General features: G+C 43.9%; 1 long non-coding RNA gene across 1 annotated transcript; it reads right to left on the bottom strand.

The window, feature by feature from the left end:
- Nucleotides 1–1,790: 1,790 nt before the first annotated feature.
- Nucleotides 1,791–21,006, bottom strand: LOC117796952. The gene is made up of 5 exons (XR_004621723.1): nt 20,870–21,006; nt 16,595–16,663; nt 15,715–15,841; nt 6,955–7,025; nt 1,791–2,101 (listed from the first exon to the last, which is right to left on the bottom strand). It is a non-coding gene; the product is annotated as an uncharacterized LOC117796952 (long non-coding RNA).
- Between the last annotated feature and the right edge of the window lie 499 nt (nt 21,007–21,505).

Raw genomic sequence — 21,505 nt, 5'->3', positions numbered from 1 at the left:
AGATGATGCCCTAAGGAAGGGTTATGGTAGAACATCCTGAAGGACTTCAAGGAAAGACATTGGTGGGGACCATAGGACTTCAAGGACTTCAAGGAAAGACATTGGTGGGGACCATATATTTTCAAATGGTGCCTGGCGTGCTACGTTGGAGGGATCCAACTTCAGGTTGTGACAGCTTACCTGAGGCTGTTTTAAATGCTGAGTTAACTTGGTTCTGGACCTTCTGCATACTCCTGTCTCAGTCTCATGCTGTTTTGACCTTCCTGCTATTTTACCTGTTAGGCAATTAAAGACCTCTTGCCTAAGATCTGTAAGCTTTGAAGAACCAGTGGAAATGTTTGCAAAATACCAGGAAAAAAAAAAATCCTGGCTCCAAATTATGCAAGGAAAAGAGCAAAAATTATTAAATATCCACAAAATGAAATGTTTCCTTGCTTAATTGTTAAAATATTAAGAACAACGTAGATGAAAGTTTGTTTCTTCACAAGCATTTCTAAGCACACACGACTGCCAAGGAGCCGTAGCTAATCATCTATTAAGTGAGTTGCTGGCCCCCTAAGCAATTTAAAAGAAAGACAAAATTATAAAAAGCTTCAGAAATTTAGGATGTGGCTACATTTTAATATGTATGGTTTGATAATGCTGTCCCTAAGAGGCCTAGAAAGTAAAAAGTTGTGAGAGCCCTCCCCTGTCCCTGTGCTACCTTCTCAGACTGAAAGCCTCAGCAGTTCCTGAGGGGGTCCCCGCCCCATGTGCACCCCCAACTACATGTTCTTGTAGACCCCGGGGGCCTTCCCTGTCTTGGCACTCACCACACTCGGTCAGTTGTTACTGAATTGTCCCCCCGTCAACCTGTGATGGGATGGAGTGAGTTCGTCTTTTAAGGTTTGATATGGCTATGATTTTAAAGTTATTTTTGAAAGCCTTTATTTCTAAAAATATTTTATTTGAGAGAGAGAGGGAGATCATAAGCAGTGGGGAGGGGTAGAGGGCGAAGCAGACTCCCCACTGAGCAGGGAGCCCAATGCGGCGCTTGATCCCCAGATGCTTAACCGACTGAGCCACCCAGGCACCCTGAAAGTCTTTATTTCTTAAAAAGAGTAATTCAGTTATATCTGAAGAAAGCTTTTGGTTTCTTGAGTTTCAGTAGAGCGTTGGGCAAATAACACAGAAGGAGGAAAGAGTCCTTCATGAACCCTGTGTCAGGTGATGTGTGGCTTGGGGCAGGGTCTACACCGCAGGCTTATTTTCTCACCTGCAGTCTGGGAATTGTCTACCACCTACCCTAGTACGGAGAGGATTTCTTAAACATAATGGTTATGTGCTAAATACTAGCTGTTTGGTCCCTGGTGAAGGTTCAAAGCAGGCTTCAGCCTAACAGGTTCACTTCAGCATGAGTCACAGGGCTTATCTTTAACATCTAGTACGTTGCTGTGCTCGGCTAAAAGGCCAGAGATGAGATGATGGCACCTGTGTGGGCTTGGGGTCAAACTGCCCCATGACAATGTTGGAGTTAAAAAGAGGGCCTGCAGGCATCTCCATGAAGTTCACCTTGTTCCAGTGCAGAGTGCTAGGACTTGTCCAGTCAGGGTGAATTGAAAAGGCGAGCTCTGCCTCAGGGCTGTTGGATCCTAGAGCTACCGTGTATACCAGACCCACCGGAGGAACTGCGAGGTCATTAGAATTCAGCTCCCATCTCAGCCTGTTTTCTTCAGTGTTGTCCTCCTCCTGCAGGCATTCTCTTGAATATTCTGTTTTCTCAGCAATCATGGTGGACAGAGAGACTGCCTCTGCCCAATACTTTAAAAAAAAAAAAAATCCCCCAGAGTTGTGTCTCCCTCTGCTGACTACGGAATGCTTTGATTGATAGATATGGTCCCACTGTACCACTTTCCAAAGCATGCTCTACACTAGTATCATGAGATGCTTCCCCTGGAAAGGATTATTAGAGGTGTAGACATCATGCTATAATCTCCAGCTCAGGTTTGGAGCATCACAATGTGTGTTAATTGAGCAAAGGCTGTGTGAAGTCCTGCAGTTGAAACTGTCATTGTTCAGCCTCCCACTTTTCAAGCCGACTTGACCACAGGACTCTCCATACCTGCCAAAAAAAAAAAAAAAAAGTATTACACATAGTGCTTTTATTCTGCAGATCATACTTTGGGCATTCCTGGTCTTCTGGTATTTTTTTAGAAAATTTTTTTAGGATTTTTTTAGGAAAAGATCAAATCTTCCATTCTTGATTGGAGTATTTGTGAGAAGCTGAGCAGTTTGGGGAACCTGGTGGGAAATCCAGAGTCATGTCTAACCCTTGCCCCAGCTTTACTGCGTCAATTACCCACACACAGGAGCTTCAAAGCAGCGGCCACCAGCCCCACCCATCCCTGTACCATCTTTTCTTCTTATCTGGTCTTCAAAGAATTAGAATGGTCAGGTATGGGGATAGGCGGGATTTTTTTTCCCCATCATGTCATAATTACGGTGTTCTTGGTTTCTTGAACTTTGCATTGACAGTTCTTTACTTCTTGGCTCAGAACCTTAACATGGCAGTAGAGCCCATGAGCTCTCAGGAAGAAGAGGTCAGAAGATGTGCGTAGAAGTTCTACTGACTGGGGGTCCAGGGAGAGTGCCAGAGCCTTATGGCTGATTAGCCCAAGTCTTGGTAATAGGTTGGGGGGGGAACCATGGAGAAGTGGTTGGTGGTACTCTTAGGTCAGCTTGAGCCCCCAATATCTAGATTTTTGAAGAACTCTGGGGGGGCCACCACCTACCAGCAGGTGGAAGATAGTGTTTTTGAGGCAGTGGACCTACGAATGGGGAGAAGGCTTGGGCTTTTTAATGGGCTTATAAAAGAGACTCTAAAATAGATAGAAAAGATAAAAGGAGACTCTTGCACTTAAAACAAACCCCTGCCAGCCCTGCTCCTCTGCTAATGGGCTTTCCAGGAAAGAGCCTGCCCAGGTATTCCCTGAGGGTCTTCTCTAAAATGTAGAATTTCATGGGTGCTTTCTAAAGCAGCTGATCCTGCACTTCACCAATAAACTTGCAGCTCCCGACAACCTGAGTGGGTGCTGTTTGCAGTCCTGAATTTTGTGTTTTGGGAGTTGAGAAGGTGAAAGCAGCAAAGGGTCAGTCAGAGCCCTGAATTTGATCCAGAGTCAGAGGTAGCGAAGAGAACTTGAACTTCCTGTCCACTTACCTGAGGAAGAGGAGAGCAAAGGGAAGTGGAAGACAGCCTACCCTCAGGCTGAAGGAGCCTATAGCGAGCGCTTCTTAACAATACCAAGAAAGCAGCTTTGGCAGGACCAGGGGGGCTATGGGGAGAAAAGCAGTGGGTGGGCGGCCCCGTGACTCAGGGGCTGTCCTACTTGTCTTACCCGTTTGTCAGGAGGACCGTGAACATTGAACACATAATATGACTGGCACAGGCCTGTGCGACTCTTTCCAAATGTTAAGCACTACTGCTATTATGAATAATACACAGATTCATTGTGTAAAGCATTACTGAATTCATTCTTTTTAAAAAAGATTTTATTTATTCATTTTGAGAGACAGAGAGGGCATGCATGCGCATGTGCGTGAATCGGGCGGTGGGGTGGGGGAGGGGCAGAGGGAAACCAAAAAGGAGAGAGAATCTCCAGCAGACTCCTCACAGACTCGAGGCTGACTTGGGGCCGGATCCCAAGACCTGGATTGACCCGATCTAAAACTGAGAGTCCTGGGGCGCCTGGGTGGCACAGCGGTTAAGCGTCTGCCTTCGGCTCAGGGCGTGATCCCGGCGTTCTGGGCGATCTAAAACTGAGAGTCCTGGGGCGCCTGGGTGGCACAGTGGTTAAGCGTCTGCCTTCGGCTCAGGGCGTGATCCCGGCGTTCTGGGATCGAGCCCCACATCAGGCTCCTCCACTAGGAGCCTGCTTCTTCCTCTCCCACTCCCCCTGCTTGTGTTCCCTCTCTCGCTGGCTGTCTCTATCTCTGTCAAATAAATAAATAAAATCTTTAAAAAAAAAAATAAAAATAAAAAAATAAAACTGAGAGTCCTACGCTCAGCTGACCGAGCCCCCAGGTGTCCCTACTGAATTCATTCTCGTTCCATTTAATACTTCTCAACCAACAGATTCTATCGTAGAGAAACAGGTATGTGAAAATTTTAGATGTTTAAAAGGGCTGAGGTTCCCATATTTTCTTGAAAAGGCTGGAGTGACTGTTACATTGTGTAATTACGTTCTCCTCAGTAGTGGTCTCCTGAGAGTTACCTACTTTGGTCGTGTGATCATTCTGGAATGTTCCGGAATGTTTGCTTGTGTCAGGGTAGGTGAGGAGAGAGAGAAGTGGGGGAGACTGGAGGTCAGTTCAGTTATTGGGCCATTTTCAGTTGTCATTCAAACAGGTGAAGTTCTATTTGGCATCACTGATCTTGTTGGTACTGAAATGTCCAAGCTGAGCCTCCTCACTTTGAGACCAGGTGGTACTTTCTTCTGTCAGGATGTTTTCCTCCACAAAGCCTCAGCCTTCCACGGTGGCAAGTGTTCAGATTTGCCTTGTTTTGCAATTGTCACTGCCATACGGATTTCTACACTTCCTCAAACTTACATCGGCCTCACAGGACTTATATTCAGACCTGTAGAAGCTGTGAGACGTCCTCAGGGCCACACAGTGAGCGGAGAGATGGAACACGCACACACAATTTGTGGTTCCTAGGTCTGAACCATGATGTACGAGCGTCTCTCGCAGGCCATACGTTGGTGCTCTTTGAAATGAGTATTATTTAAATATTTGTTTAGTATTTATTTAGAGATGAGTAGATGAGCCTTCTGTGAGGGGAGGGTAGAAAAGGAGCACCCCAGATTTCCACATCTCAGTGAAACTAGAGCCTAGCTTTATCATCTTTGTTGACTTAGGAAGTCATACTAACCAGGATGTTTTGTGTTTCCTGAGTGTAAGTGACTGAAAACAATCAGACTTAAGCAAAAATGGGGATGTATTGACTCATTTAAAGGAAAAGGCCAGGGCTACATCTCACTTTGGGCTTAGGTGGGTCCTGAGGCTTAACCGATGTCATCAAGACTCACCACCTTTGTCTCGTATCTCTGGTCCTTCTCCTGCCCTGTTCCCTAGCAGAATCTCCCCACTGATGGTAGCAGGAGGCTGTCAGGCTGCCCAATAGAAAGAGTCTAACAGTTCTCAAAAGTATCCACAAAGAGTTGAGTATCATGGAATTAACTTTGGTCATTTGCCAAAACAGTAATCAATTACTATAACCAGAGGGCTTGGTTGCTGTGATTGGCCATTCTTGGGTCACATGCCAACACCTAGAGCCTGGAGGAGTCCCACTCCCAACCACATGCACTGAATGTGGGGAGGTGATTCCCCAAGGAAACTATGATTTCTTGTGCCAAAAGACAAGGAAGTGGATGCTGGGCAGACCAAGCCAACAGACACGTACTCTAGAAATGTCCTTATGTATCCTTAGCACCCTGCTCTTAATCCAAATACTGCTTTAAACAACATTCAGGCTGCTCCCCGAGCAGAGTGCTGATTACAATTTTCCCTATTTCATTACATTATAGGTTGGTTCCCCAGGCACCTTCCCAACTGGCTCCCTCTTACTCCAGCTCTGTCTTCACCAGGTGAGTAGGTAGGAGAGCAGGGAGACTCAGCCCAGGACAGAGTTCAGACCAGAACCTGGCTCTACACTTCTGGCTCTGGGGCCAGTAAGCACTGCTGAGCCTGCCACTTGGAGCCCAGTGTTGCTTGTCCCACAGCCCGCCTGGGTCTCACTGGTGCTGAGATTGGTATGGGTTGTAGCTGGACCGAGAGATCCCCAGACTTAGGATTGAAGGCAGTTTGGCCCGAGGCATTCACAGCCTGCTTACAGGCTCTGCGGAGGTGTGCCAGTGTGGCTACAGCGGTGCCCTCCGTCTAGCATTGCACATACGTATATTGATTTAGGTAAAAGAGTGTGCTTTGGAGTCCCCCAAGAGAAACCATCTAGAAGGAAACACTAGGTGGTTAACAGGAGTAGCCTCGGTGTGTGAGATTGGGGAGGGGATGTTCATTTTTTGCTTTATGTATATTCTGTTGTTGGAGTGGTTTAAGGGTGGCTTAAGGGGGCGGAGCTCTGAGCTGCGGGGGGAATAGGAGGGTATCTTGGGGTAATTGGTCTTGATCACAAGGTTTGAGGAAGACTGGCAAAGTACCTCTGATGGGGAACTGGGTGGGAGATGGGGTTGGAAAAAGACTCAGGACCCAAACACAAGGTTGCCACACACCCAGAAAAGTAAAGGTCTTCAGAGGATAAGAACTTTTTCCTCCCAGTAGCGCCGACCCCGCTAGTCAGTGGTACTTAATACACTGGATCTGCCGCTGTCAACGCATCAGTGAGCGGTGGGCATGATGATCACTGCCCTACCAGCTGGCCTCCCTTCTGGGCAATTTTGCAGGGCACAGGAGAAAAATAATGACTAAACCAGCCACACCTAGATGTTGACCTCAAAGATAATTGCCCAGCTTATTAGTTAGGCTTTATTCCAAATGACTTTAGACTCTTTTCCTGTCATCAAATATGTCCCGAAAGGATTTGCAGTTGCTGAGAACGTCTAGAATAATAAAGTATAAATTCTAAAGGCAACATAGAGCTTCCTAAATATGTATTACAAAGAGTTTCTCTGTTGAAATAAGGTTATCTCCTTCCCAGGTGATTACTTGAAAGAAGATGCTGTTGATTTGCATAAGCAGGGATGCCCTTCACACCACTGAGCTGAGAGTGTCTCGTGGCCCCAGTTTTACTTGGAATTCCCCTTCTTGCTTTTCTTTCCCTCTGCTGATTGCTTCCCAGAAGGGGCCTGGGTCTGTCCCCGCCTTTACTTTGTTTTTTCTTTTTCTCTTGCCCTAAGAGAAATCTACAGTGACCTGACTGAGCATGGCCATGGATGTACACTTCTGAATCATTCCTACCTGGATGCTGTAGTTCTAGGCCACTAAAGACACTGATGATTCTGGGCTGCTGCGTTTTTTTCTTAGAGGATCTGCAAGAAAAAAAGAGATAGTGAAGGGGATAAAATGGAGTCATTTTTTTCTTTCCTATTTCCTGTTTCCTTTAGAAAAGTGCAATAGAGATGTACCTGGGGTAAGATGAGACTCTAAACCATCAAGGGATGGGCATTAGAAGGAGATGCCCAGAGGGACAGGGACGGGGCACAGGAGTGTGGAAGAACGCTGGGGACAGAGCATCTGGGCAAGAACTCTACCATGTGTTGCCCTGGGGTCTTTTGACTGAACTTCCACTGGGCTTACAGCAATGTTGGCATGTGGTGTGGTGTGGGAGTGTGTTGTCCTTAAGGATAATTCCGGTCTCAAGGTTTGACACATTCTTAAGTGCTATATCCAAAGCTGAAAGCAATGCAGAAATACCAAAAACCAAAACAAAACCCCCAACAAACCCAACAGCTCCAAACCCAGGATTTCATTTCTGTCCTCTGTGACAATCTCCACTGAAGAACCATTGGCGGCGGCCTTGGATGCACTAACCTTTCTTAAGCAGGGGAGGAATTTGATGTGGTGTGATCCTATTCTACATCTTCCCTAGATCCAGAGACCCAGAGATTTCTAGAAGCTGAGAGCTCAGGTTGGGCTTGAGATGAATGAAGGGAAGAGTGGGGCGGTAGACAGGACACTGAAGCAGGGACAGGGCAAGGGTGGGGTGAGGGGAGGATGGACGAAGCTGCTGGTCACCCGCAGTGCCTGGGGGAGGCTTGCGTCATACAGAGAAGCCTGACCTCGATTCACTTGCCTGTGGAATTACGGTCACTAAAACCTGTGTGGGTAAAGGATAAGAACAGTTTGCTCTACTCCTTGGCACCAACTTCACTTGAACATTAAATCAATAAATGCCAATTTAATGGAGCTATTGCTGGGAATCAAGTATCTGACATCTAGGAATTTTTTTTTTTCTAAAACCACAACTCGCTCCTTGTTGCTCTTTAGGTTATTCTTTGTCCATAGGAAAGTGGCTCCCCATCCCCTCTCCTTCCTCACCATTTGACAACGCCTGAAAATGCACTCAGCAGCTCCTCCCACAATTAGCGGAGGGTCAGGAGTGTCCAGGTCGAAACATCCTCCCAGCAGACAGAGTGAGGAGTTGGTGAATGAGAAAGGAGATCATGGTCTTTTCGGAAGAAATACTCTAGAGGAGAAAGTATTTGGGTAACAGTTACCAGCTCATATTCTGAATCTCTCTTGCGGTTTGTTGAGACTCCCTTGTCAGCAGGACCGCATGGCTCTTACTTAGCCTGAGTGCCTTTCGTCCCGTGCTGTGCTAAGTCATCCCCATCTTCTGTGAGTTTTCTGCAGAGCACAGGTAGCCAAGCTGGGGTCTTCTGTGTGTCCCTCCTTGGGATGGAGATGCCAGGCTCTGTGCGTGCTTCACTTCTCGTCCAGCCCCCCGGCTCCCTCCCTTTTTTGTGCCCTGGGTTGGCTGTCCAGAGGTAGTGTTGGGTTGTGGGGCTGGCTGTTGGGAAAAGAGGAGGGTCCCACGTTCTCCAGGATGGTTAGCATACACGCTGCCCGGACATAGGCTGGGAATGGGGCCTCAGGTGCCAGCCGTGGGGTGCCTGTCTTGCCGAGGGCTCTGCCGAGGCATGTGATTCTCACTGTCTCCCTCTCCCACCTTGCAGCCAGTCATGAATGCCACTTCCTCAGATGTTTGAGTCCTTTGGAAACTGGGCTCTGAACTCAGTTCCATTGGGGTTGACTATGGCCACCCTATCAGAGTTTCCATCTAGGTCTCCAGTTACCCTAGAGCAGGAAGAAAGCAAACTGAAAGGGAAGTGGTGGAGTAGGAAGGTGGTCTAAGGACAGTTGTTCCGACCTAAAGAAAATTACAGCCCTCTTACCAGGCAGTGAAGGTAGCATCATATGTACCAGCAACCATCACCAAACCATGAAGTGCTCTGGAGGCTGTAGCAGTGGCCTAGGCTGCTGGGTGGCTTCAAATAACAGGAATTTCTTCCCTCACAGCTCTGGAGGCTAGAAGTCCAAAATCAAGGTGTCGGCAGATTTGGTCCCTTTTGAGGCAGAATCCCTTCCAGATGCCTCTGTCCTTGTTCTGGTGGTCCTAGGCGTTCCCTGCTTGTAGATGCTTCCTCCGTCTTCACATGGTGTTGTCCTTGGGTCTCTGTCTTCATGTGGCTATCTTCATGTAGGGACACCAGTCACGCTGGATGACAGACCCACCTGACTGCTGTATGACTTCATCTTGACCAATCACATCTTCAATAATCATATTTCCAAATAAGCTCACATTCTGAGGTACTGGAGGAGGACTTTAACACAGCTCCTTCTCGGGGTGGAGGAGATACAATTCAACCCATAGGAGAGACCAAAGTCTGAAGAACGTGCAGCGGGTGGACCTGGAGGAGTTGTGGGGGTTACTTGGAAGCCCCTGCCAAAGCAGTGGTCTTGTCGGTTCTACAGGGACCGCTTTCTAAACTCTGAGACTTTATAAAATCCCATATTTGTATATATTGTTCCATCGTGGGGATTTTTGGTGGCAAGTAATACAAATGAACTTATATAAGCCAGGGCCGTTTTGGTTGCAGGGGTTGGAAGCCCAATTCCAGCTGGGTTAAACAAAGACAAAAAAGAAATCTATTGGCTGACATAACCAGACCATCTAGGAATGGATCTGGCTTTAGGCAGGATGGAATTTGAGGCTTCATGTCTTCAGCGGTGTCTCTGTCTTGGTCTCTCTCTCTCTTCCTCTTCCTCCTGGCAAGCTCTCTTCACAAAGAGGGTAAAATGATGGCTGAGTGTCCCAAGCTCACATTGTCTCAGTTTAGCTACCTTAGCAAAAAAAGGACTTTTTTCCAGCTCCCCGCATCAGTTCTAGGGAAGACACTGATTGGCCTTGCTTGGGTCAGGTGCCCATACACAAGCCAATCATGTGGCCAGGGAAATAGGGTGCCCAAATCCGCCCACCTGGATTATGTGCCCACCCTTGCAAGGAGTGTCCACGGTGGGTTGTCCTGCCAGAACCTTATGAAAATTGGGGCAGGGATTTCTCAGGGAAATCTAAAGAAGGGAGTGGGGAAACACAGTGTTAGACACTATAGCACTCCCCTCCACTGTGTAAGTCAAGTCAGTTTAAAGAAAAAAGGGGGAATTTGTTATAAGGATGCAAGGCAGGCTTCCAGCTGGGCCTCTGGAGAGAACCTGAAGCCATCAGGGCCGGGCAGCCTCTTACTGCTGAGATGCTACATTCTTCTCTTTCCGAAACCCCCCTTTCTTTGCTTCTTAGTCTACCCTGTGGGAAGAAAGTGGTTTCCCTACATCCTCCCAGTTTTTAATCTCCTTCATTCAAGGAACTAGCCCAGTTTAAAATCCACAGGCAAGAGATCAGTCATGCTCAGTGTATCAACAGTGTTTGGTTTTTTTTTTTTATTGCTGGGAAGTATTTCATTGTATGAATATATCCTTTCACCAGTTGATGGATGTTGACATCGTTTCCAATTTGGGGCCATTATAAGAATAGCTGCTTAACCTACTTTTTAACAAAACCCCGGGTAATTCTGATGCAAGTAGACCACATTTTGAGAAACATTGCTCTAAGGCTGAAAACTAATGCATGAAAAGGTCAAGTAAATTTCCAAAGCCACATAACCCAGAAGGCTCTGATGTCAGAAGGTGGATTCAGGAGCTCATGCTCTTCCTTCCTGCCTGGTAGACCAAGGCATAGCAGTGTGAAGAGTTAGCCAAAGACCTTCAGGACTAAAATGGAGCTCTTCCATGACAGTCAGAGGAGGGCCTTGAAAACAAGTCATACATTTCAGTTACCAGTTGCTGCATAACAAAACATCCCCAACTTTGGCTTGCGCAACAGTTATTTTTTGCAATCATGTGGCAGGGCTGGGTGGTTCTTCTGTAGGTCTTGCCCAGGCTCTCTCATGAGGCTGCATTCAGCTGGCTGGTCCCCTGCATGCTGGACTCAGCTGGGATGCCCGGGACAGCTGGGCTTCTCTCTCCATGATCTTTCATCCTCAAAGTCTGGACCAGGCTTCCCTACATGACAGTGGCTGTATTCCAAGAGAGAAAGCTGCAGTGCCCAAGCCCTTATCTGGTCTCCACTTGTGTTATGTTTGCTAATGTCCACTGGCCAAAAACAAGTCACATGATTAAGAGGAGAGAAAATTAAAAACTAAATTGAAGACAGACATGATGGAGAATATGAACACATGCTGTTCCATAAACAAACTCTGTGTCTGTTCTTTCAGCCAATTTTTACTTTTGCTAGGTGGTGTGCAAAGGACTGGAGCTGTGTTTCTCAAAATGTGGGTCACCAGAGCATGTGGAATAACCAGGTAAATGGTTAGAAATGGCTGAGAGGGGTGTCTGAGTAGATGGGCCTAAGACACTGTCCCTGGTTTCATGGCCTTCCCCGTAACCTACAGAGGGATCTAGAAGTCACTGCCCACCCCAGTGGGGGAGGGTAGCAGATACATATGCCCTAACTATACTCTCCTGCCCTTATTACTCCAGTTATAGGACAGAGCCTCTGACTGCTAGCATCTGGACGTTCTGCCTGAGGGCTAGAGAGGGAGCAGTCTTCAACCAAAGGCCGACAGGTGTTAGTGTAGAGTATTAAAACCAAACCAATTATTCATTGTAATCCTAGAGGTACAGAGTGCCCGTTATTCCACTAATCAAAGTCCAAATTCCACTGAAAATATACAAGACTACTGTCTTGCTAATGCCCTTCCACTCAGAAATGAAGGTTGAGGACCAAGTCCTTCCTTGCATTTCTGAAGGGGCTTCCTAACTGATCTGGCTCCAGTCTTGTTTCCCTTCAACCCACTTCCTGCACCTCTGAGTGACCTTTGAAATACGAATATGATGATTAACTTTGTGAGACTAGAGATGGTGTCTTTTACTCTCTATTGCACCTTTAGCACTTAGCAAGGTCTGACATCGTAGGCACCTGGTAAATATTTATTGACTGGATGTTATTGGAAATTCCCAACTCATGAACGGATTACGTCCCAAAAGGTTTCTCTTGTGAGGAAGCCCTTAGAAGTTTGGAATGTGATTGGCCATCATAATGGGAGGTGGTTTTTAGTTTGTCAGACAAGCTTATAAAAACTAAATTCACTCACAATCTAGCCTAACCTTGGTCCCAGCTTTCCTGGTTCTCTTGAGCAGGACAGCATAAGATGTAGGAGGGAGGAAGAAGAAATGGAAGAAGAATGGGCCTTAGGAGGCATTTGGAATTGGATTATTTGTCTTTAGCATCTTCCTTTTTCACACTTCCAATTACTTCTCTGTCCCTCTATGAGTGTCTACTTTGTACCTGTTCTTCACCGCGCCCTCCTCCGGTAACATGCAACCCCTCCCCACCAAAGGTCTTAACCCTCCCTATACTGCCATTCAGAGTCCTATTCCCAGTGCAAGTAATTTCTTTTCTTTTCTTTCTTTTTTTTTTTTTTAAGATTTTATTTATTTATTTGAGAGAGGGGGTTGGAGCGTAAGCAGGAGGAATGGCAGGCAGAGGGAGAGGGAGAAGCAGGCTCCCCGCTGAGCAAGGGAGCCTGATGCGGGGCTCGATCCCAGGACCCTGGGATCATGACCTGAGCCAAAGGCAGATGCTTAACCGACTGAGCCACCCAAGCGCCCCCCCCCCGTGCAAATAATTTCAAGTGTTAAGAGGAAAGTGCCCCAATTGAGTAAATTCACACTCCAGATAGATGTTTAATAGCTGTTTAGCCTTATTAGAGATATTTCCGATTTTCTAAAACAAATGTATATTAAAGAAGTGTTTAATTAGTGGGATTCACTGTAACAGGATAAAATGGAAAAAAATATGGTGAAAGATATTTTGGAACATGTACTCTCACCAACTCTTCAGCCTTTTCTCAAATTCTCCCTCTAGGGCTAATTGTCTGTATTATTTTGGGGTTTTATAACTGTAGGTGCTTTCAAGATCCTTCCCTGCTTCTTTTTCCACACAACTATTCCCATAGGCCTGGTTGAGGAGGGGACGTGTGAGGGAGTGCGGCTGTGGGTGGGAAGGCCCACAAAGTGGACCCGTCTTTGTCTTTGCTGATTTGTCCCATCCCTGGTGGCTTTGCCCAGCAATGTGCGCTTTTGAGCTCGCTCTGCTTGTGGGGACATTGGAACCAAGCCCAAGGTCATACTGTGGTCAGACTCAAAGAGCAAGAACCAGGACAATTGCAGGGAATTTCTAACCAGACAGTCTGGGGATTTCCATCCTAACATTTGTATTCTCTTTAATTCTATGTTATTCAAATCCACTTACATTTGGCCACCGCAAAGAATTCTGTGACTAGGGGATCTCTGCTTTTACAGCTTAAGGAAACAAATTGGATTAGAAGAGATTAAAGCAATACTGGCCCAACTTCACACAGATATTTAGAAGAAAGCACATCTCCTAGCTGCTCAGTCTGTGGTTTTTTGTTGCTGTTGTTATTGTTAAAAAGTAGATGCTTCATATCATCTAAAATATAAGGCTTGCCTTAATAAGCTTGAAGATCAGCTCTTCCTTCTTGAGTCAGAAAAACATAATAAATTTATATTTGCAGCATTTTCCTATTAACCTGAGATAGCATTTCTCAAAGTATGTTGTTCCATTGAATACTAGTGAATTTTTAAAAGGGTTTCAAACATAAAGGTCTACTCTTTGCCATCTTGGAGACTTACAGTGCACGTTAGCGTATTAAAGGTTCTGGGAAGTTCTGTGGCACTAAATCAAAATTTGTTGAACTCAGCAATCTCCAAATTTATTTGGCTAAGAATTCCCTTTTTGGGGCACGTGGGTGGCAGTCTGGTTAAGCGTCTGCCTGGGTTCGGGTCCTGGAATGCAGGCCCCAAGTCAGACTCCCTGCTCAGTGGGGAGTCTGCTTCTCCCTCTGCCTCTCCCCCTGCTCATGCTTGCACTCTCTCTCTCTCTCTCAAATAAATAAAATCTTAAAACAAAGAAACAAAAGACTTCCCTTCTTTCTGGGGCACCTGGGTGGTTCAGTCGGTTAAGCATTTGCCTTTGGCTCAGGTCATGATCCTGGGGTCCTGGGATCGAGCCCCTAGTCAGGCTCCCTGTTCAGTGGGGAGCCTTCTCCCTCTTCCTCTGCCCCTCCCCCTTGCTTGTACTCTCTCTCTCTCTCTTTCTCTCTCAAATAAATTTTAAAAATCTTAAAAAATAAATAAGAATTCCCTTCTTTCCTTTTCCTTTTTGTGAAACACCATTACCAAGTAATACATTTTGAGAAATACTGGATTAAGGTAAACAGAATTGAAAATCAATCTACAGTAGGCCAGTAATTTTCTTCTGAGATCAAGAACTTTTTATTGCTTTGGCTATGTTCTCTACTGTGGGTGATAGGATAATGTCACAAATTGCATCTCTGGGAAGGCTTTGACTAAGGTTATCTCAGTGATGTTTTCTTGCTGCACAAAAGATGTCTTGGTGTGTGGGGAACAGATGTCAAGTCTCAGGTGCACATAAGGGAAATATTTCTGTTTCTCTACAGTCAGTTTCAAAATTCAGTACTTGATGTTGTGTAACTTCACTTTGCTTTCCCCCCCCCAAGATTATTTTGGCTATTCTACAACTTTTTCATTTGCATATAAACTTTAAAAGTAGATTGTCAATTTCTACAAAAATTAGCTTGTTAGGAATTTTTATTCTGATTACGTTGAATCTGTTGACCAATTTGGGGAGAACTGATGCCTTAACAATGCTGAGTTTTCCAAACATGAACGTGGTTTTGATATTGTGATATAATGAATATCTATTTGGTCTTTGTATTTGGTTCCTGCCACAAGAACTTACCCAGAGTCATAAGAGTGTCTTGTATGCTAATGAGATGACTGATGGCTGGGGACCCTAGGAGAGCTTCATAATAGGGCTGTGTTGCCAGAAAGACCAAGGAATGATTAGTGGGTTGGAAATTTCAGCCTCCCCTCACCTATATCTGACATCCAGGGAGGGGAGAGGGGTTAGAGATTGAGTTAATCACCAGTGGCCAGTGATTTACTCAATCACACCTATGTAGTGAAAACCTCCATAAACCCCCTAACTATGGGGTTTAGAGAACTCTCAGATTAGTGAACACATCTATATGCCAGGAGTGTACTGTACTCTGGGGACAGAGGTTCCTATCGTCAAGACCCTTTGGGACCTTGACCTGTGTACTTTTTTTTATCTGGCTGGCCATTCGTATCCTTTATAAGAAACTAGTAATAGTAAGAAAAGTGCTTTCTTGAGTTCTGTGAGCTATTCTAGCGAATTATCAAACCTGAGGAGGGGTTTGTGGGAACTGCCAATTTGTAGCAGGTCACTCAGAGGTATGGGAGCCCTGGGACTTTGATTAGTGTCTGAAATGGTGGCAGACTGACCACTAAGCTGTGGGGTCTGGTGCTAACTTTGGGAATTTAGTGTCCTTATAAGAAGAGGAAATTTTGACACAGACGGCCACCTGCAAGACAAGGAGAAAGACGTCAGAAGAAACCAATGCTATCAGCACCTTGCTCTCGGACTTTTAGCCTCCAGAATTGTGCAGAAAACAAATTTCTGTGGTTTAAGTTACCCAGTCTGTTATGACAGCTTGGCTTCACCTACCATCTATATTGTTATTCCTTGCAGTGTTTCATCTCTAGTCCAAATTTTGCTCCTGAGATCTAAATCCATGTATTTAACTAACCACCTACTTGACATCTTCACTCGAGGTAGACTCCAAGAAGACTAGCTGAGGCTAGAAGTATTGAAGAGATACTTTAGCTGTTGTCCGTGCAGGAAAGGCAGAGTTTAGACATGGAGCTCAGGGAAGTTAATTGCCTGATCAAACAAAAAAGATCACCACTCTTTAGAGGAATATAACAAAATCAAGAGCCTCTACAAGGTTCATAGTGTCCACATAAAATCCAATTTCTAGACCTCCAAAGAAATAGGAAAATTTTGATTCTATACTAAGAAAAAAGAGAATCAATGTACACCAACCTTAAAATGACTCATGTTGGATTTAGCTGATAAATATTTTAAAACAGCTATTAGAACTATTATAGTAACTCATGGAGATAAGGAAATGTGCTCATCGTTATAGAACAACAGGTGGAAAATCTCAGCAGAAATAAGAAATTATGAAATAAAACAATAGAACTTTTAGAACTAAAAAATATATTATTGTAAATTAAAATGCATTGGGCATCTTAACAGCAGAATAGAAATGGCTGAAAAGTCATTTAATTTGAAGATACAGCAATCAAAACTGTCCAATTTGAAGAGAGGGAAGATATTTTTAAAATGAGTTAGTCACAGGTACCTGTGAAACAGTGTCAAAAAGTCTAACATACGTAATTGGAGCCCCAGAAGGAGAATAAAGAGAAAACAGGACTTAACATTTAATTAAGGAAATAAATAGCAAAAATGTCCCCAAATTTGCTGAATGACATTATTTAGAGATTCAAGAAGAACTCCAATCAGGATAAATACAAAGAAGATCATGCCTAGCTATATCATAGTCAAACTTTGAAAACCAAAGATAAAGAGAAAATATTGGAAGCATTCAGAAGAAAATGATACATTACATACAGAAGAACAAAGTTTCCAGTGACTGTGGATACATCATCAGAAATCACGGAGGCCAGTGATCTTAAAGTGCTGAAAGAGAAAAAACAAACATAGATGAATACAAATGACAACTATAACATTAAGAACAAAGGAGGTAAGTGGACATATGGAGTTGTAAGAACCACACATTTTACATAAAGTAGTATTAAGTCTAATAGAGTTAAGAGAAGTTTGGGATATCTATTTAATTTCTAAGGAAAAATTACTAGAGAAATGGTGCAAAGGGGTACATGTAAGAAGCCAATAGATGAATTATAGTGGAATTCTAAAAAGTATTCAATTAATATAAAAGAGGGCAAGAATAGAGGAAAAGAGGTATAATAGGGCAAACAGAAAATAAGTATCAATATTCGTATAACTGGGATACTAGTCAGCGATAAAAGGAATGAGCTACTGATCCATGTACTAACATGGGTGACTCTCCAGAACATTATGCTAAGTGAAGGAAGCCAGACACAAGCATTAAATACTATGTTTTGATTTTTAATGAAATTTTAGAACAGGCAAAAAAACTAATCAGTAGTGAAAAATAGAACAGTGCTTGCCTCTGGAGTTTTGGGGAGTGATATTGTTGGAGGTTGCATAAAAGAACTTTCTAGAGTGATGATAGTGTTCTGTATCATGATAAGGACTTAGGTCATACAGGTGACCTAAATATCTACCAAACTCATCAAATTGTACACTCAGATACATGCATTTCACTCCATGTAAATTTTACATCAAGAAGAGCCATAGGATGTGAGGGCACTCCACCTGTGACATCTGTCATCACATTGATCACCAGGCTTGATTTGGCTGATTTGCCTGGTGAGGAGGGTGTCCCCCTACTACCTCACTGCTCCATGTGCGTCCCTCTTGAAACTGCAAACTCTGTCGAAGAGGATGACCTTCCCTGACAGAGGAGAACTGTTCTTTGGTCCAGGTCATACGAGTAGCTGTGTTCCCCTGCCAGAACCTCCCAACAAGCTCTCCAGGTCCATTTGTAGGAGAACATAGGGGAGTCAAGCTTTGAAGACTCCAGACACATCCAAATGAGGCACTGCGTGTGGCAGTCTGCCTTTCTTTAAAAAACAAAAGAAAGAGCCATAAACAAATATTTAATTGATTAGTATGCATGCTGAAGGATTTAAAGGTTAAATGTGCTAACTTCTGCAATTTACTTTGAAATGCATCAAGAAATGAGATGGATTGATAAGTGATGTGATAAACAAAATACAACACAGCATTAGTTAGAGGACCCAGGTGGTGGATATATGAATGTAAAATGTGCAGTTCTTTCAACTTGCCTGTATATTTGAACATTTCCATAATAAAGTATTGGACAAAATTAACAGATTCCAAACTGAACTCATTATCACTTCTTACTCCCTTCCAGCCTATTGGTTTCATCCAAAGGCACCACCTTTGACCCAGGTGTACAGGTCACAAACCTGGGGTTTGTTCTTTACTCCTCTCTTTGCCTCATCCTTCAGATCTAAATTATCAGCAGATATTGTAGGTTACATTCCCCATACATTTTTCTTGTCAGTATACTTCTTTTTTGGTCATAGCTGCCAATCTCGTCCCTTCCATCATCATCTGTCACCTTGACTACTGCTTGTGCCTTCTAACGTGGCTTCCAGCATCTGCTACTGCCCCTTTCCAATCCACTGTCCACCCCTTGTCAGAATTTTTTAGTGCAACTACATTACATCACTCCTGCTTAAAATTCTTCTAGGGTATCCCATCATTGTTAGGCTAAAGCTCAAAGGCCTTCATGTGGCTTAGGAGGCCCCTTTCTATTTCTTGGCTTCATTTCATCCCATTCTCCACTTCATTCTCTCAGCTCCAGCTCCGCAGGACTTGTTTCACTCCCAGGATATCTGACATGTGCTCTTTCCTCTACCTGGAATATACTTCCTCCTCTGTTTTCTTTCTTCTGGCAAATGTATCCTCATTCTTCATGTATCAGTTTAAGTGGAGGCCTCTTGCTCCCAGAATAGGTTAGTCCCCCTTCCCACAATGGAAAGTACTCTTTCATAGCACTTACTACGTCACCATTGTATCATTACCTTCCCGGGACTTAGCATTGTAGGCAGATAATACATGCTCAAGAATTATCTGTGGTATGGATGGTTGAATGGGTTAGTCTGTCTTCGAGAACTAGTTGAGGAGCATGTTTTCATACGCTTGAGGGAGTATGTATCAACACATTTTGGGTCCCAAGTGTCAGACACCAGGCTCCAACTAGTAAACAATGAGGCTTTTATGGGTAGATGGCTAGAACAGTGTAGACTTCAAGTGCAGTGTAATCAGGGTTTTCAATCCATTTCTTTTTAACCATCTTGTTGGCTCTTCTCATATGTTTGGTCTGTCCTCAGGCTTGTTTCCCTCATGGTTTCAAGATGGTTGCCAGCAGCAGCTACAGCTTCTTTTCACATTTAGCAGGAAAGAAACACTGGCTTCTCACTGGTCTCTCTTAAGGCCAAGAAAGAAATTCCCCAGAAGTCTTCATCGACCGTCTGCTTGTGTCTTATGGGCTGAAATGCAGTCGTGCTCATTCCTGAGCCAAGCACTGGTTGGCTTACACTTCTGAGTCCTCCTCTGGGATCAGATTCCTTCAGTTACAAATGCTGCATGAGGAAGGGGTAGAGACCTGAACAAAACTGAGGTTCTCTTAGGAAGAACGAAGGGGAGAATAGATTCTGGCAAGACAACCAACAACAGCCGCCTCTGTGTACTGTGCTCTAAGAAATTGCCTTGCTCATTTTTTTCTTTTTTGTGTAGATCATTGCATTGTGTGATTGAGATTATGTTGGATCCTGTACTGACAGTTGAAAGAGATAACTTGTGGCCCACTCTTAGCAAATCACAAAATACTGTGGTATTTTTAGATTAACTTCATTCCTGCTTCCTGTTTATGCCTTTACTCTTATTTTTCTTTTGCCTTATCTTTCTGGTCCATTTCTGATTTATTTGTATGAAGTACCAATTTTTTATAGCTCATTCCTGCCAGCCGTAGACAGGTGTTAGTTGGTGCCACTGGCATGCCATAATTTTCTCATTTTACCTCCATTCCCTTTTGGAGTATTCTTTTTTTACTAATATTTAGAGAAGATACATAAATGTGGGGTTTTTTTTAAATGATGGAAATCAAGATGAACTAATCTAATAATTTCATAGCCTTTGAAGAGTGCACTCTATATAGAAATTATCTTTAAAAGATTAAATTGATCTGCTCTCATTATGAAAGAATGGCCTTTTCCTTAGTCTTGCTGTGAATTATATATTACACAGTTTTGTTGTTTAAAATATTATGCCCTGTGACTGTTTGGCAAAAAGTAAAGTTAGATTCCTTCCTTATTCCATATACCCAAACAAATTCTGAGATTGAAATATAAAACCCGAGACCATAACGTGGAACCTTAAGGGCATTAGGCTAAATGAAATAAGCCAGCCACAGAAGGACAAGTACTTCCATATATACATGACTCCATGTATATGAGGTACATAAAATAGTCACATTCATAGAATCAAAGAGTGGAATATTGTTGCCAGGGGTGAGAGGGAGGGGAAAATGGGGGTTGCTAATTAGTGGGCATGAAGTTTCAATTAAGCAAGATGAATTAATCCTAGGGATCTGTTGTATATCATTGTACCTATAGTTACCAATCCTGTATTTACACTTAAAAACTTAAGAGGGTAGATCTCATGTTAAATGTTAGCACAATAATATAAAATTTTAAAAAGACTTAAATGTAAAATATAAGATCATCAAAGGAAATATGAGTGAATATTTAATCTTAGGGAAGGAAAGAACTTTCTAGGCATGATACCCAAGCCAGAAACCATACAAGCAAACACCGATTACAAATAATAGCTAACATCTATTAACGGCTTACTATGTGCTGGACCACATGCTGGGGACTTGTGTTATCTCATTTAATCCTCACCTCCATCCCATGAAGTAGGTATGATTGCTATCACTCTTTCATGAATGAGAAAAACTGGTCACAGGGGTGTTAATTACCTTACTTAAGGTCACAGAGCCAGTAAGTGGCTGAGTTAAAATTTGAAGCCCAATAGTGGGACTCCAAAGCCTGAAAACCTAGTAGGATATGATATAAAATCGTCTTTTCTGTATATACTGGCCATTGCTTCAACACGGGGCTGCTGAGAAAACCAGATGAGTTCCTGCATGTACAAGTGCTTGGAAAACTGTAAGGAACTACTTAGTCTTGGTGAACAGGGACTCACCTCACTGCTTGCCTGGATGGGACAAGGAAGAGCAGCCAAGGTCCAGTCCACACCTGTCCAGCAGCCTCCTCTTTCCTTCCTTGCTCTGTCTTCTTTCATTTAAACTGTGCAGCTCAGTTGCCCACAGGGAACACCCTCAGCTAATCCAGCAGCACAAGATAGCTCTCCTGTCTTGCCAGAGGACTCGGCAAAGAGCCTGCTTCTTAATCTCTAGGGACAAAGTGGCATAGGCTCTAGTTCTTAACCACTTGGCCATCTGCCATTTTTCTTTCTGGCCTACTCTTTTTACCCAGCAGGTAGACAAACATGGTTAATTTTCACAGCTTGAGTAGAGCTGGGATAGAGTTGGAATAGGCATTTAGGAGATTGCTAATGTAAGCCAGCTTTTAGCTTAGTTTTACAGGAAGGAAATATTTGTAAATATAATGTTGCTATTGCCAAAGAATTTGTGGACCATCATATTCGGTGATGTAATTCCGGAAGCCATTCACTCCTTCATCTTCCATCCACAGTCATTCTCCAAAATGTTTGTTTTGACTTTACCACTCTTAAAAATGTGAAGGGAAAAGAAACCCTGCCCATTTCCAAAAGTGCGGGTAAGAGAGGTGGCTGATAAGACTTGGTGTGGTTGACGAA

This window comes from Ailuropoda melanoleuca, chromosome 17, assembly GCF_002007445.2.
Source record: "Ailuropoda melanoleuca isolate Jingjing chromosome 17, ASM200744v2, whole genome shotgun sequence".
Classification (NCBI taxonomy): Eukaryota; Metazoa; Chordata; class Mammalia; order Carnivora; family Ursidae; genus Ailuropoda; species Ailuropoda melanoleuca.
Note: the sequence above shows the minus strand (reverse complement) of the source record. Positions and strands in the feature narration are given on the sequence as shown.